General features: G+C 29.1%; 1 protein-coding gene and 1 long non-coding RNA gene across 3 annotated transcripts in view; one reads left to right on the top strand and one right to left on the bottom strand.

Annotated features, from left to right (window-relative positions):
• LOC143914870 (metabotropic glutamate receptor 5-like) overlaps positions 1-17,920 on the top strand; it is a 171,936-nt gene that overhangs the window by 30,701 nt on the left and 123,315 nt on the right. The window lies entirely within an intron of this gene.
• Positions 5,212-5,624, bottom strand: LOC143914911 (uncharacterized). Its single transcript, XR_013260866.1, has 3 exons — positions 5,529-5,624; positions 5,365-5,431; positions 5,212-5,273 (listed from the first exon to the last, which is right to left on the bottom strand). It is a non-coding gene; the product is annotated as an uncharacterized LOC143914911 (long non-coding RNA).

Below are 17,920 nucleotides of genomic sequence, written 5' to 3'. Positions count from 1 at the left end.
AAAATATAGTATTTCATTGATTTTTATCTGATGGAAACTGAAAACACTGTATTTTACCATATATCTTTATGAAACTTCAACAGTCTCATCGTTGACTTGAATCTTTTTTTTTTTTTAATAAAAAAATAATGTTCGTGAAAGTATGCTTTCAAACGAACATTATGTAGAAGTAAAATTTTATGTGTTTTATGTAAATGTTTGGAGGATATGTTCGGTATTGGAAACATATGTGCTGGAATGTGGAAATGTACTATATATGGTATGTACATATATAGTACTACATACATATGTATGTACTATATATGTACATACATATATAGTACATACATATGTATGTAGGTATGTACATATTTATGTAGATATAATATGAAAAGATTTTTTCTTTTTATCGGTTGATTTATTTACAATACAAACATTACTTAATATAATACAATAACAATATAAGAAATAAAAAGTTGACAATTTGACAATCAGCGTTCTAAATTTTCGTTGTCGACTTGGTCAGCTTCGGCGACATGACTCTCATAGTTCGAATCATTGACCACATGTTCGGAATCGTCGTCGTCGTCACTGGAATCTTCATAGATTGTTTCGTCATTGGATAATGTTGATTCGTTGTCATCTTCATTCTCATCTTCCGAATAAAGCTCTGGGTTGCCCCTTAAACGATGTCTTGCAGTTGTAATCTCTTTCACTAGCTGACGGGCATTTGTACACTGATCGCACGTTCCAGCGATTACACACTGTAAATAAAATAGTTATTATTAATAATCTGAAAATTAATTAGTAATAAATATTAAAAATCGTTTTCATAGTAAGAAATACTGACGTTGTTTACGTGACTCATCAGTGCGTTCGCCGTTGTCGCCAACATTTCATCTTCGTCGCTCACAATATCTGAAAAGAAAAATAGTCAGTTATTATTTTATTGAGATTATATTCACATTTGTTTGGAATTATAGTTAAAAATAAGACTTTACCATCGAAAGGGTTGTTTTCGATAGGATTAAGTTCGCCTTCGACAATGTATCCGTGGTACTGGGAGATGGATTCGCCTTTGATCTAAAATATTAAACAAATATAGGTTATATATATTCCATAAATATTAAGGAAATAAATAAATGCGTAGTTTTAAATAGTATATTATAATATGTGTACATGTATGTACATATGTACTATTAGTTACCTGAACCATGTTGATTTAGTTGTGGTTTCGGTTTCGGGTGTGAAGCAAGTTGTAATTGTCACTGTAGTGCTTTGCGACTTATGATTATTTTTCGACTGACAGCCCTATTTATAGCCTTTTAAATGTTGCAAAAAAAAGTCAGTGCCGCTCAAGGCGCGCTCCGAAATATTCCCAAGAACCCAAAGCGGAATTGAATTATTATAATTTTTATTTAAAAAATTATTACACTGATTTTCCTAATACCATATATGATTTTTCTAATGCCATATATATTATGTTGGTATGTATAATGAATCATATTTTCACCTTAAAAATATATTTTTTTCAAAATATATTAAACCATTTTTATTGGATGCAAATACTGAATGACGTTCCAAATATACGAGTTTTGATAACTATTGTTTGTTATAATAATGACTATGAATAGTTGCGGTACGCTTGCGGAAAAGGTTTAGCGCCCCTTTGGAGCTTATCATGTGTACTTTCTCGAAAGCTAAAAAAAGCACTGCTGCAAAATAAATATTGGAGACTATACATTTTCAATGAATGACGATGAAGACGATGTGTGATGTATTTTTTATTGTTTATCTATGTACGTAGATATGTATGTACTTTATCTACATATGTACATACATAGATGAAGTTTTGTAATCATGCGAAAATTCGAACTCGAGATTTTGACTGATTCGAACTCAGAATCGATCACTGATCACGTTTTCATGATTTAGAAAAACTGTGTGTGCCCTTGTGTATTAGTATCTGTGTATTTTGGGAATTTTTTGAACACAGTTCGTCCTATCGAACTGAAACTTAGTATCAGTTACTAAAATTCTTATCGATTCGATGTCATTTTTTTTTTAATTACGATTAATAAATGTAACATGTATACAAAAAATAATATTATTGAAACTAACACATGTGTGCAAGTTTTTCGAAGATCTATTTGCAACTCAATGATTGATCTAAATTTCTTTCTATTGAGGAAAATGTATAAATTTACTTTAATATATTTTAAATTGCTTACTATTCACTGAAACAGTTTTTTATTTATTTGAAATTTGATGAAATTTTAAGACGTACATACATATGTATATACATATGCAAAATTTACAATGTACGTATGCCATCAATAATCTGCACTTTTACATATTGTACACACATAAAATTATATACATATGTATGTACATAAAGGAGTCTATTGAATTTTGACTTTCTTTTATCCCAAATTCCCAACAAACACTCATTCATACACACATATGTATAAAGAAATTACAAAAACCAATGTGTATTTTAGTGATGTATATCAGATAAAAACGCATTTTGTTTAAATATATGTAAATTCATTTGCTTTCCAATAAATACCCCATATCTATATTTTCGTCCCATATCTGTAATTTCCAATGTCGAAATTCGGCAAAAACCATCGATCGTGAAAACACTTTTAATAGTAGCAAGATTTTGTCAAAAGATAAGAAATTGTACACCGCTTTCTAAAATATTACAATAAAATCAGTATTAGTCAACGAATGTCCTGCGTCTAGATTTCCCAATGAACATTCAAGTCTCAATTTTAAATTTACTTAAGTCAATGAGTAAAGGCAATTAAATTTTTTTGTGTAATTTAAAAAATAATCCTACTCAAATTGATGACATTTTTACTTTTGAATACGCACATCGGGTTGTTAATTGAGTTTTATATTATAGTATTTTATGACCAAAACTATTGTTCGGCATTCACATGTTTGCAACATTTTAACCTTTTTCACCCAAAATTTGGCTGAATTTAAATTGAAGAAGGTACATGTATTTGGTGAGATTTGTAATGATAGACAAAGAAAGTGAACATTTTGTCCTGCTCTTGACTGTTATACCCCTCCGGTCCAGCAAACGTCGATGACCAATAGTATTTCGTTACAGCATCATGATTTATTTTGATTGGACGACAGGATATTTCATCTGCATCGAAAAAAATTATCGTATGGCAGGTAGAAATGATGTCAGGACAGCGAGATGTAACTCTTTCAAATATATTAATATCTTGGTTTGAAAGAAATATATTTTCATCGAAGAAACGGGGCTTGAGCTTACCACACTGTCAAAATCTTTTGACTGATAACACGATTGCACTCTTTCAAATAACTATATTAGGACGAGCAGAAAATTATCAGTTAAATATTAGTTTATAATTAATTAGGTCATGACTGGTCGGCTGTAGGTGTTACGTGATTTAAAAGGAATGACTTTTCTCAAAAAATTATAATTTCGGCTGATGGATTGATATAATTATTTCTCATAATTTGATAATGGATATGAATTAAAAATTAAAAATAAAATGAGTATATTAAGTGTATTTATATTTTTACTTTATCTACATATGAGCTGTTATATTTGAAAATGGCGGAAGTCTAATTTTCAGTTCCAAAAACACCATTTCTGTTTCATTTATTTTACAGAACGCTATTACTTATTTAAATTCGATATGTCCAAAATCTTCGAAAAGCAGAATAAACGTATTACAGGCCATCAGTACCATTAAATATTGTTAAACGCAAAACATTATATTTAATGTTTTGCAAGATATTTCTCGAAATGAAGAAAAGTGGACTTATACGCATTAATAATAAACGAAGTTTTGTGATCTTGCAATATACATATGTATACATATATGTATTAAAATGACGTTTGATGTTTTCTAAATGATGAATGGCTTGAGCTTACCACATTGTGTCAAAATCTTATCACTGATCACATAATCGAAATCTGTCGAAAGTTTAGCATAAAAATATTAGTTGAATATTAGTATAGAATTATTTAAATCTGTTCAGTTATAGATACTGCATAATTTGGAAGGAATGATTTTTTTCAAAAATGTATTATTTTGTCTGATGAATTGATATATACATATATATGAACATATATGTAATTATTTGAAATATGGATTCAAATGGATTCAAAATTTATATTTAGTGAATGATTATTTTATTTTATCTACATAAGTATAGGTTATAATAAGCAGTAAAAATAAATGAAGTTTTGTGATCTTTACATACATATGTAAAGTTTGTGGGTGATGGATGTTGTAATTTATTCAGATATACAAAACAATATATTTATGCTTGTTTGATATGGGCTGGGTAATTTGTTGATCAAAATAAAATATCTTAGTAACTAATTATATAATATATTTTTTGCCTTCTAAATATGTATGTATACATACATAAGTATATTTTCAAATAAAAATTAGCAATTTAAAAAAGAAAGCTTTATCATTGTTTTTTGAACAAAGTTTATTTTAATATCTACATATTTTTTTTGATTTTTAAACACTTTTTATTATTACTAAATTATGTTCACAATACATCTTATATCTATTTTAATAGCTACTGATCTACTGATTATTTTCTATTTCACAATTATAACTTAATTTCGTTAGTATTATATTATTCTAATTTTAATGTACAACATAATAGGAAAAATAGCTCAAAAACCTATTCACAATATCTACATATAAATCTAACCTTAATATATACAAATCTAATAATTAATTATGTAAATATTCATTACTGTTGGGATTTTCATAATCGAACATCATGTCGACGATGATATCTACTATTTCGTCTGTTGTATTTAGATCCACATCGTTGTCGTCATGTGATGATTCGATGGTTTCCGTATCGACGATTTCATCGGATTTTACGATAACTTCTTCGCCGTACCATGGAATTTCTTCTTCTGGAAAAACGAAAGGTTTTTCGCAAAACGTTGGATAGTTTTGAGCGATAATTGGAGTCGTTTGTCCGGATAAAACAAGTTGATGATGATTATATTGTTCTCTGTAATGATGATTAGGAGCTACAGTCATCTCCTCTGGCGTCTGTCGTGCGTCAATGTACTCTCGACAAAATCCCATTTGTCTACACTGCGGAGAAAATTAAAATATTGTTTAAGTAATCGATATAATATAAATATTGTTTAATATATGTAATATATACTTGATTATTGTTTACCAATTAAATTATACTTACGCTGTTTGAGCGCGATCTTCGTACGTCCACGGTCTGATGCGTAGTCTCATCATCGTCCAAAACTGATAATATAAAATAAAGTTATTAATATAAAATTTAATAATATCTACACATGTACATATATAATGCAGTTTGAAAATTAATAAAACTCACTATATATTGGAGCATTGCAATCGATCCCATACTGGGACTCGGTACGTGCATCGAAGTCGTCTCTGATCTAAAAAAAAAACAATTAAATAAATTAAGTTTAATAATATAATACATATGAAATTTTATTATATACATTATGTATTTATGTATGTATTATTCATCACCTGATACATGTTGAAGTTTTTGAATGGAAAGTTTTCTTTTGCTGTCGTAAAGTGATAAGCTGAGGTGTTGTCGGTTGTTGATGGACTAATGGTTGCTTTCGAACTGATACTTTTATTTGGGTGAACTATGTATTGTTGTAGATGTTATTGCAAAATTATAGGCGTTCAATGCCCACCTCCCTTCACACAGTGATCGCAAAAGTGATACTCATTAGGAATATATATGTAAATAATGTTAGAAATATTAATAATTGGTATTAATGAATCAAATGAAATTTCACTTGTATGAAGAGAACCAAATTTGAATAAGTTTATAAGTACTTGGTGAATAAAAAATTATCTACATGTAACACAAACTGACTGCTACATGAACTAATTAATGTAATTAGTGCTTAATTGTATATTAATATAAATATGTATATCTTTAAACATTGCTGTATTTTTTTCCGTTTACATGTACATACATATACAATCCGATTGTATCATACGCGCCTTTGATTAAAAGTGTACGTTTTAGTCCTATGTACTTTCCCCATCCAGCTCTGGTATGTAGTATAAGTATGTATGTACATAGTAGTATGTGTATTAAATTTAAAGAACAGTTACTTGAAATATTCATAAAGAAAGTTATGAAAATTTTAAAATTATTTTGATATTTTGCCTTTTAAAATTAATATTTTTAACTTTGAATAATTTAAAGAAACCAACGAATTTTCTAAGATTCTTATAAAAACTCGACCACCTTAAAAATTTAGATGAAAAGTTCATTATTGTCCCATTTCAAATTACCGAAAACAACACATTTAATAACTCAGGACTCCTTTTTTTTAGATACAGATGTTAAACTCATCTGTATCTGAAAACAAAACTTAAAATCATTATATTTTATAAATGTATGTATCTATGTACATTTTGGTCATTTTATGATACATACATAAGAGCCAGAGGGATCAACATTTACATATACATATATACGTATGTACATATGTCATGTGTTTCAATGTGTATTTTAAGATATATGCAAGTATACATATATATGTGTAGGTACATATGCAAGTGTCAGGTGGATATGTATGGTATAGGATTATAATATGAAAGGAATATTATTTTCTAATTCATTCGATATTTTTCGGTAAAATTAAATTCATGTCAGTAATTAAGGCTTCTATTAATATTCAACATTTCATAATGTGTTTCAAAGTGCATTTTGTAATATGTACATATGTACATACATATAAATGAATGTCACAGGTGGATATGAAAGGTTGGATTAAAATATGAAAGATTTTTTATAAAACTTTGATTTAATTAGTTTAGCAAGATAAACATATAAAGTTAAGTATGTTTTTATTGTGATAGATGTTTAAAAATTATTCAAAAATTATAAAAATTATTCATAGACGTCCATACATGTATTTGAATACTTCGTTGTTCGTCGATGTTTTGAAAAATGGTCGTAGATCACCAAATAAACTTAGAACAACAAATCAATATGGTGACCACACATAATGAATCCAAGATGAAATACCTCTATTGATGTTTCCAATTTTGGTCTAAATGTTAAATTTTCCATTAAGCAGTATACGAAAAATTAAAAAAGACAAAAATAAAACAGCAACATATTTTGACTGATTTTCTGTTTGAGAAAACCAATTTCAATATTTCAATTTCTGACCTTTTTTAATGTACTGACATTCTTTTCAAATTTATTTATTACTAGCTGTATTACCCGGCTTCGCTCAGTATTTATAATATAAACCGCTTAACCCATTTTTGCCCGAATTTTTTTTCCTCAAAATTTATAATAATTTCAACAAATCATAATGTTATATGATACATAACATCTAACTTTAGACTGATGCAATCTAAACTTTTATTGCATCATGCATAATGGAGTGGGGGTAAAAATACTAAATGTTCCAATATTGGAACACTGGGCAAAAATGGGTTAAATATGACTAATTTAATAGTAAACATTTTATTAAAAAAAAAATCAAAAAAGTAATAAAAAGAATAATAAAAAAAAATCTAAATTTTTCTTTCCTTTCTAGGGCTTCGCCCTCGGCCCTCCCTGAGCCTTTTGCCCTCTAGGGCTTCGCCCTCGGTGCCCCCCTGAGCCTTTGCCTTCTAAGGCTTCACCCTCGGCGCCCCCTGAGCCTTTGCCTTCTAGGGCTTCGCCCTCGGCGCCCCCATGAGCAAATGCCGTTTAGATCTTCACCCCTCTGCGCCTCTATGAACAATTGCCGTATAGGGCTTCGCCCCTCTGCGCCCCCATGAGCAATTGTCGTTTAGGGCTTCGCCCCTCTGCGCCCCATAAGGCTGCGCCCCCTTAGGGCCCCATGAAACTGCACCCCTTGCGCCCCCGCTGAGACATTGAATCGAAAAAAATCAAATCGGTGCCTATGAATCGAATCATTTGTTCGATGACGGCTGCGCCCCATAAAGCTGCGCCTCCTTCGGGGTGTTCGATGACGCCACCGATCTACGGACGACGAACGAACGAACCAAGGATATAAAGTCTCTTTCCAAATTATATATTAGATTTAACTATAAATTTATTTATAATTTAAATTCTCTAATTATTCACAGGACATCATTTGTTTAAAACTGGATAACAGATAATTAGTAACAATCTTCAGTTGTTGTCTAATTTAACATTATCGTGGGAGTTCATGTTTTTTTATTTAATTAATATACATATGTATATATGTATATATGTATATTTTTTATTCAATCGAACATGTACTTTACTGTCAAACATTGCAAAGAAGCATTGGAAGCATTTATATAGTTCGATAAATAATATCTATAAAAGTATTTATACAATGGGAATTCATAGAAACATCATCCACAGAGATCTATGGAGAGATTTTTGCAGAATTTTTATATTCTATACAAATTGGTGAACTTGAAATGGTGAATGTGAAATAAGTAAGAGATAAGAACGGAGATGCTAATTTTACAGGATCCGATTCGATGAAAATCTGATTTTATCCAAATTCGCAACACTTATTATAAATTATTATGTACATTGATATCAACGTTGAACTTGCAACTTAGTAATACATAGCATCAAGAAATTAACAAGAGCTTGGAAATATAAAAACAACGTCTGTTGACGGATTTTTTAAATTTAATAAATCAAATCAAAATTATGAGGTGAGAATGAGACGAATTTTGCAAAATCGTAGAAATTCGTGCCATCTATCTTTATAAACTTAAAATAAAAAAATAATTTTTCAACGATAAAAGTGTAGCTGTGTAGTTATCTTAGCATGTATTAGTATTTTTTGTAATGAATAATAATAGCAATTTATGTCATGTATCTTTATTTATTTAAATAATAAAATATCTTTAACGTATTTTTGATGGAAACAAAAGCGCAATTGTGTAGGGATTCTTTCGGGTAAACTTCGAATTTCGAACAATCTAATATTTTAACTTTAAATAAATATTGCAAATAAAAAGCAGTTTGTGACAAAGTTACATGTTTTTAAAAACGAAGCATCATTAGAAGACAAATTATTTGTAGTTCGTGATAATATTTGCAGGATATGTCAGGATATGGAGGAGGTATTGGAAATATAATATGTGTTCATGTGAATATATGTAGATGTAAAACGAAAAGATTTCTTTCTTTTTTATAATTTCGTTTTTTTACAGTTCAAATATTACAGATTAATATTACAATTCAAAATTTACAATTGAAAACGTAGAATAATTGACATAAATTAAAGTTTCATCAGTTTTGCTCTGGACTTAATAAGCGTTAGTGACATATTTCTTCTAGATTTAATTAAATTCCTCAGGTTTATCATACTCACCCTTCGAATCATTTCAAGCGTATGTATCGTCTTAAATGTTTCTGTAATTTGTTTGTTTTGAATACTTCTCATGTGGTTCATCATTCTCATCTTATGTATTAGTTTGATTTTAGTTATCATCCGTCTCGTTTTCGCCATTCTTTCCCCGTTTTTTAGGGCTGTCTTCATCAATTGGTTCGTCGACATGTCAAAATCATCACCTTCCACAGAAAACTCTAAGTTCTCCCTAACCAGCTGAGAAGTACACGTTCTATCTATTACTCGCTGTAAAAAAACAAAAAAGTATATTAATAATCTTAAAATCAATGGTAAATAAATTTGAGAAATCATCTTGGGAATACTGACGTTGTTTAGGTGGCTCATCTGCCCATTCGCCGTGGCCGCCGGCATTTCATCGTCATCGTTCACACTATCTGAATAGAATAATAATCGATTATTATTTTGTTAAATCATACAAAGATTATATAAAATTTATTTGGAATTATAAACGTGCATTTACCATTGAAACACCTGGCTTCGATATGCCCACGTTCGTCATCGGCCAAATATCCGTTTTCCGTGAATTCGTTATTGAACTGGAAAATTAAATAAATAACTGTAGGTCATACAAATTTCATAAAGAATAAGGAAATAAATACGTGTTTAGTTTTAAATGCTATATTTTAATATGTGAAGTATACCATGTATCATATTATGTATAGTTACCTGATTCATGTTAGATTCCATACGTCAGCTCGGAGTGCAGGTAATGGAAGTTGTTGTCACTGCCAGTGCTTTGCGACTAATGATTGCCTTTCGACTGACAGTCCTATTGATAGGGTTGCAAAACCTGCAAAAAAAAGTCAGTGGAGCTCAACGCGTGGTTCATAATATTCGATCGGACCAAAAAAGGTTTTTGAATTATTTTAACTATTCACTGATGTTTTAATACCTTATATTATGGTTTTTACCTTAAAAAATAGTTTTTTTATTAAAAAATTATTTTTATTGGTTCCTAGTATTGAATAAACAATTCCAAATATGTATTTGATATGATTTTTGATAAATATGTATTTTTTTTGATAATTATGTCACAATATTATAATGACTATCAATGAACGTATATTTATATGTAGTTGCGTTACGCTTGCCGTAAAGGTTTAGCGCCCCTTCGAAGTTTCTCGAAAGTGCACTGCCGCAAAACAAATATTGGATACGATACGTTTTTAATTATTCAAATTTGTTTGAATATGAAAACGATGTGTGATTGTGTTTACGAAAGCCTTTTATTGTGAGTTTAAATAAATATCAATGAATTTATCGGGTCATTTTGAAGATCAATTTGAGACTGACTCCTAATGATTGATCTTAATATTGAGAAAAAAAATATAAGTTTACTTTAATATATTTTATATCCTGCACATTAAGCTGTGATACATTTTATTCATTGAGAGGTTTATACGAATTACATATACATATGTATATAGCATGTATGAATGTTTAAGATACATCTGTAATATTTATCTGTATGCCTATAATATTTATCGAGGCTCTTTCGAACGAATATTCAATACCAAATTTGTGTTGAATATTCTACAACCATTTCTCAAATAGATCTATAGCACCCAGTGCAGTTGAAAATAAGGTTCCTTAATTTTCAAAGATTTACTTGTGCATTGTATTGTACTACATATGTATGTATGTATTTATGAAAGTACATTAATACATCTGTAGATGACAGCATTTAAATATTTTCTCCCAAAATTGAGTTGAATTTAAATTTCGGTACCTGAATATACATATTTATTACCTGTATATATGTATACCTGCAATACTTTAGGTATAGAGAAAGTGTACATTTTAATCGTCCCCTTGATCTTTGTACACCACTGAACCTGGTAAAACCTTAATTACTTAGGGTACATCGAAATCAGTGAATTTTGGAATGTGGAAACAGCTTGATCGAAAGTGATTTTTACACTTCATCATCGTAAACATCGATAACACTGTTCTACACGAAAAATGGTTCAGAGACGAGATATGACTTTTCTTATAGATTTATGCCCACTAAAAACGAATCTGGTAATAAATGTTGATTGGCTCGAGATTCGGAGATATACATATGTATGTGTTTTTTAAATCGCGCGATCTTTTCTATATCAGTATTAACAGTGGGAAAAAATTACAGTGAAAATACGAATTTTTACCATTTGATTTGAACTGGACGACTACTTATCTATAAAAAAAGATAATAAGAAAATCTATAAGAAAAGTCATATCTCGTCTTTGAACCAAAAAAAGTCGTCATTTGTCGAACATTGTAATTGCTGGAGACGCGCTAATACACTTATGTATGAGATGCGTGCGATACAGTTTCAGATTTTTTTTGAGCTTTCCACACTGTCAAAGTCTTGTAACTGTCAACACGATCGCATTTTTTCAATTAACTATATTAGGTTGAGCAGCAAATTATCAATTACATATAAGTTTAGAATTAATTAGGTTAGGAATGTTCAGTTGTAGATGCTATATGATTTAAAAGGAATTACTTTCTCATAATCTTATAATTTCGGCTGATGGATTGATATAATTACCTCTCATGATTTGAAACTGTTTAGTAATTTAAAATTAACAATAAAATGAGTATATTTAGTGTATGTATATTATCACTTTAAGTACATATGGGCTGTTACACATATTTGAAAGTGGGGAAGTCTAATTTTCAGTTCCATTTCTGTTTCACTGAATTCACAGATTGCTATCACTTATTTTCATGTCCAGAATCCCGGGAAAGCAGAATAAACATATTACAGGGCACAAGTTTTATAAAATATTGTGAAACGAAAACCTCAAACGTCACATATGTATGTATGTACATATGTAATATGTGTATGTTACTTAGTTGAATATTGGTTTGGAATTCATTATATCTATAATTCAGTTATAGATGCTGCATGGTTTGGAAGGAATGATTTTTTTCAAAAAATATAATATCGACTGATGGATTGATATATAATATATGTATGTATGTAATTATTGTAATTCATATGGATTAAAAAGTAAACACAACACGAGTATATTTAGTGTATGTATGAATGTATATTTTTTACTTTGTATAGTATAGTATTATAGTATTGTATGTATAGGTATAATAATCATAAAAGAAGTTTTGTGATCTTGTAATTTGCATACATAAGTACATATGTGAAGTTTGTGGATGATGGATGTGTAATTTATGAAGATATATGTACAAAATCATATAGAATTTATGCATTTTTGTATGATATGGGTTGGGAAATTTGTTCAATAAAATATAATATTCAGTTTAATTTTTTTATTGTGAACTTAATGTATATACATAGGCAAATTTTACTAATTGTACTTGGTGAATAAAAAATCATCTACAGGTGAAATAAACTGACTGCAACATGAACTGATTAATATGATTAGGTCTTAAAATATCAATAAAATATCATAATATTCGATTTACTTTTTTTATTGTGAACTAAATATACATATGTACAAATTTTAAAATCAAAATTCACATTTTAAAAAGAAAGCTTTTGAACTAAATTTTATACATATCTACATATACATCTAACCTTAATTTAATATACATATCTACAAATTAATGATGTAAAGATTCATTATTGTTCGGATTTTCATAATCGAACATCATGTCGATGATGATATATACTATTTCGTCTGTTGTGTTTAGATCCACAGCGTTTTCGTCGTCTGATGATTCGATGTTTTCCATATCGACGCTTTCTTCGGATTTTATGATGACTTCTTCGCTGTACCATGGAATTTTTTCTTCTGGAAAAATTGGAGGTTCTTCGTAAAACGTTGGATAGTTTTCAGCGATCATTGGAGTCGTTTGCCCAGATATAAAAATCTGATGATGTATATATTGTTTTTTATAATGATGATTAGAAGCTACGATTTGATGATGTATATATTAGATTAATTTAACGCGTTTTTATATAAAATTTGCGATTTCTTATCATCATATTAAAATATGAATGAAAATAATGCCCAAAGTCAAACAAAAACCATGAAAATGATTTTTCTAATGGATGTGAGAAATTTGGAATTACAGTTGATTGGAATGCAAAATGACGTCATGTTGCCACATTTGAGATCTTTTTATTAAATGGCATGTATTGAATCCTGAAAAATACTGAAATTTAAAGGATATTTACCTGAAATATTTATAAAGAGAGTTAGTGTTTTGATATTTTGCCTTTTAAAATGAATCACTTAAAAAAACCAACGAATTTTTCAAAATTTAGATTAAGAGTTGATGCTTGTCCATTTTCAAGTTCCCGAAAACTCCACCAAGCACCCCATTGAATAACTTAAGTACTCTTTTCTTTAAATACAGATAGATAAAATTAAAACTCATCTGTATCTATAAGATAAAACTTAAAATGTTATATTTTATATATCTCTGTATGTATTTTGCTTATAGAGTCAGATGGATCACCATTTACATAAATGTCATGTGTTTCAACGTGTATTTTATATGCAAGTGTATATATTTATTTTATTTATTTTATTGTCACAAATCAATACACACTCGCCATTAGAGATTTGCTCCAATGCGACGGGTGTACGTTAATGAAATACATAAACAATCAGAAATCAGAAATACAGTAATACATACATATACAATCAGAAAATATAGAATATAACAATTAATCGGAAATAATAATCATAGTGACATCTATGGATTTTCAGATTACTGTGTATAATTAATACAAATTATACACAGGCAGATTTTTGTGACAACAGGATTAGATTTTTTAATACCAATTTTCAGGAACCGTTTCAGCAATGATCAGATAAAATTGGCAAACTCTGATAGAGAAACGATCGATTTGGAGTCACAAAACCCCCAAATCTAACCAGCAGTGGCGAGGACACGAACCTCTGACCTCAGTGATGCTAAATATATACGCTATCACCAAGCCAATATATGTAATATATATGTACATATATAGGTGTCAGGTGGATAGTTTATAGTTTAGGATTATAATTTGAAAGAAATATTATTATCTAATTGATTCAAATTTTTTATGGTAAAATGAAATACTTTTCAGAAATTACGAATTCTAATGTTCAAGATTTATGATGTGTTTCAAAGTGTAATTTGTAATATGTATATGTGAATGTCATAGGTGGATATAAAAGGTATAGGTAGGATTAAAATATGAAAGATTTTTTATAAAACTTTGATTTAATTATTTTAGCAAGATATCTAAAATTAAGTTGCAATTACAAAATAAACGTCATTAAAAACTACTTACTATTTACATAAATACAAATTTTAAACCACAAATATGTAGTTTAAAGACATCAATCGATTCATTTGGATTTTGAATTGAAAAAATTGTGAGTATTTGTTATATCAATCTGAGCACACACTAAAAAGCTATTATACATATATACAGATCAGTATAATTATAATTCATCGTCATTTCAATATATTATTATAGAAAATTTACATAATCGTACAATTTATCTCACGTTTGAATTTAATATGATAATGAATGTGGATATATATATCCGGTAAATTTTCTATCTTATGATTTAGCTTATTCTGCGTGTCGTATCGAGCATCATCAGTTGTGTTGATTTCCTCAGCAATTTCGATGGACTGAACTTTCGATCCAACCACATCAATGGAAGTGTCTTCAGTATTTTGGGTCGACGTTATCTCTTCGATTTGTTTTTCGAAATCCGCAATGTCATCCGAAAGCAAAAACTCTTCGAACTCTGTTTCAAAGTCTCGTTTTTCTTTCAATTGTCTCCGAATTGCCTCGACTTTCGCGGCAATTAAGCCAGCTTTTTCACACTTAGTACATTTGTCAAAATTTCGGCACTGTTAACAAAATAAAAAAGACTATTAATACTTTTGAAAGATGCACGTTATGTATTTAAGAAATTACTTAAATAATACTCACGAATTGGACGTGACTATTGACCAAGTATTCCGCAATTGTTAATATCCCTTCTTCCACGTTCGGTGAATCTATGAAGAAAACAAAGCAGAAAGGAAATGATTAGTTTTTGCATCATATAAATATGGATTATAGACATTTTTGTTGGGCTAGTGATATTTACTGTCGAAAGGAATAGCATCGTCGTCAATGTATTGGTCTTCCAACGTGTATTCATCGTGTGTAGAGAAATATTCGTACCCAGGCTGAAAAAAGATATAACAATTGCATTAATTAAATGTGCATACAATTCAGAAATGATTTTAGTGACAGAATACATAAATGTACATATATATACATAAGTAATCAGTTACCTGAGTCATGTTGGATTGGTTTGTAGTGAAGAGAGCTATAAAGCAAAGTGGTTGTGTCGCGGCAAGTGCAGAACGCTAAATGAGGTAGGTTTCAAGGGACGACCATTGGGTTGCAAATTCTATTGCAAAAAAAAACAGTGGTACAATTAAATATCTGTACTTTCCGATGTCGAAATTCGATGTACCTGGATAGTGCGCTTTTAACCTTTAAAAGGTTTATTCATCACTTTCTATAATATACACTGATGAATCTACATATGAAAATATGTACTAGGATAAAATCATTAAATAAAGCCAATTAATTTAATCAAATCACGTTTCAAATTGGTCCCCAGACTTCTCAATGACACTAAAAAGAAGAAAGCTCTTATACGTATGTTGAAAGATTAGCTTGTGCATTGTATTGTACATATATATGTACAAATTTACATATGTATTACATGGTCCAAACAGAAATAGTATTTTTCGCCTAATAATTCCGCCTCTTTCAAACATAAAATATGTATTATCTTATTCTTAATATGGCTGAAATGAAAATAGGTTCCGTACTTCCGATTACTGATCTGAATTCTAAGTGGTGCCAAATATTTTGTTCTTATTTAAATTGTTTTTTTTATTTATTGTGTAGTAAAACTATTTTATATCTTGATAATAAAATAATTTCAGTATCATGATTTAAAATTATTCACAAATCTTTTGGGATGAGCTTTTACAAATTTTAATTCTAGCGACATCTATTTGTTGTACGTTGATCACAAAAAAAAAACTAAGAATAAGGAGAATTTATCAACAAATGGCTATCAAACCCAATGAATCACAGATTAAAAACCTGAGATGATGTTTATTCAGTTATATTGTCTGTTATCAGTAGTATCACGAAATTTACAAGGACTTAAATCAATTAAATTATTAAAATTCTTGCTGGTCAGTCACCTGCCGTTTGGTTTTGTTATCATAACTTATTTGATTGTAAGCTGGTAATAAGCATTTAATGCTTATCTAAGTAAATACAGGCCATTATCTTTAAACATCTGAACAACAATTAATTATTTATAAAGCCTCATCTAAACAAAGTTATAGACTAATTCTGCAAGATCACAGGAAGTTATGTCTTTAGTCTTTATTAAACTAAAATATGAGATATATTTTTGACTTTTTTAACGATGGTGCGAATTCGTAGGTATTTATTTTTAAATTTTTATAAAGAATTGAAAAGTCTCAACGTTGAACTGATTTAAAATTTTTGAAATAAACAGTGTGCGTGAAAGTTACATTGTTATAAAGGATGAAATCATTAGAAGTTAAATTATATGCGTTTTATGTATGTACATATGTAAATGTTTGGATGATATGTCTGGTATTGAAGCTATGTATTCTGGAATGTGGAAACATATTAATATAATAATGAAAAGATTTTTTTTTATCGTTTCGTTTATTTACAATCCAAACATTAGGAGCGTTGCAATCTAAGAAACATAATGTTGACAATTTGGCATAAATAGACGTTCGTATATTTTCGCTGTAAGCTTAATCAGCTTGATCGGCTTGATTATTGTTAGAATTGGTCTTTTCCTTTGAATAATCCTCCTTTCAATCTTCAATGTCATCTTTATCAAATGTTTCGTCATAGGGCAGCGTTGATTCGTCATCAACTTCGTAAAAAAGCTCTGTGTTGCCTAACTCTGTGTTACCGAAAAAAAGCTCTGTGTTACCGAAAAAAAGCGTTATCAAACTTTTCATAAATGCTTATTTTATTATAAAAAGTTATACATACTTATTTAATTAAGACAAAATATTTCAAAGTTAGCTAAATCAAAAAAGATAAAATTTTGAACATATTTGAGAAAAGACTGAGAACAAAAAGAGGATATGTTTTGTTGCAAAGAGACCTGATCGAAACCTTTATTCATATTTATAATCGTATAATACATATATAATGTAAAAATCGTGTATACGCTTTCAAAGCAGCAAGATTTTGTTTAAATCAGATCATGTCCAAATCACAGTTTTTAATTTATATAAGTTACTTAGTACTAAAATCAATCAATAAGTGAAGGCAATTCATTCATTCGTGTGTTATTTAAAAAACATCCCTTATCATTTCGATTACATTTTTGATCGTTCAATGTGCACATCGCCTTGTACATTGAGTTGTGTACTCCATATGTATATTTGTACATAAACATCAATGATAAAGCTAAAATAATAATCAAAGACTTTTAAATTAATCAAATTAATTAATCAATTAATTTGGCATATGGCAAGTGTTT

The sequence above is a fragment of the Arctopsyche grandis genome, chromosome 7 (assembly GCF_051622035.1).
Source record: "Arctopsyche grandis isolate Sample6627 chromosome 7, ASM5162203v2, whole genome shotgun sequence".
Classification (NCBI taxonomy): Eukaryota; Metazoa; Arthropoda; class Insecta; order Trichoptera; family Hydropsychidae; genus Arctopsyche; species Arctopsyche grandis.
This window is presented reverse-complemented; position numbering and strand designations above follow the sequence as displayed.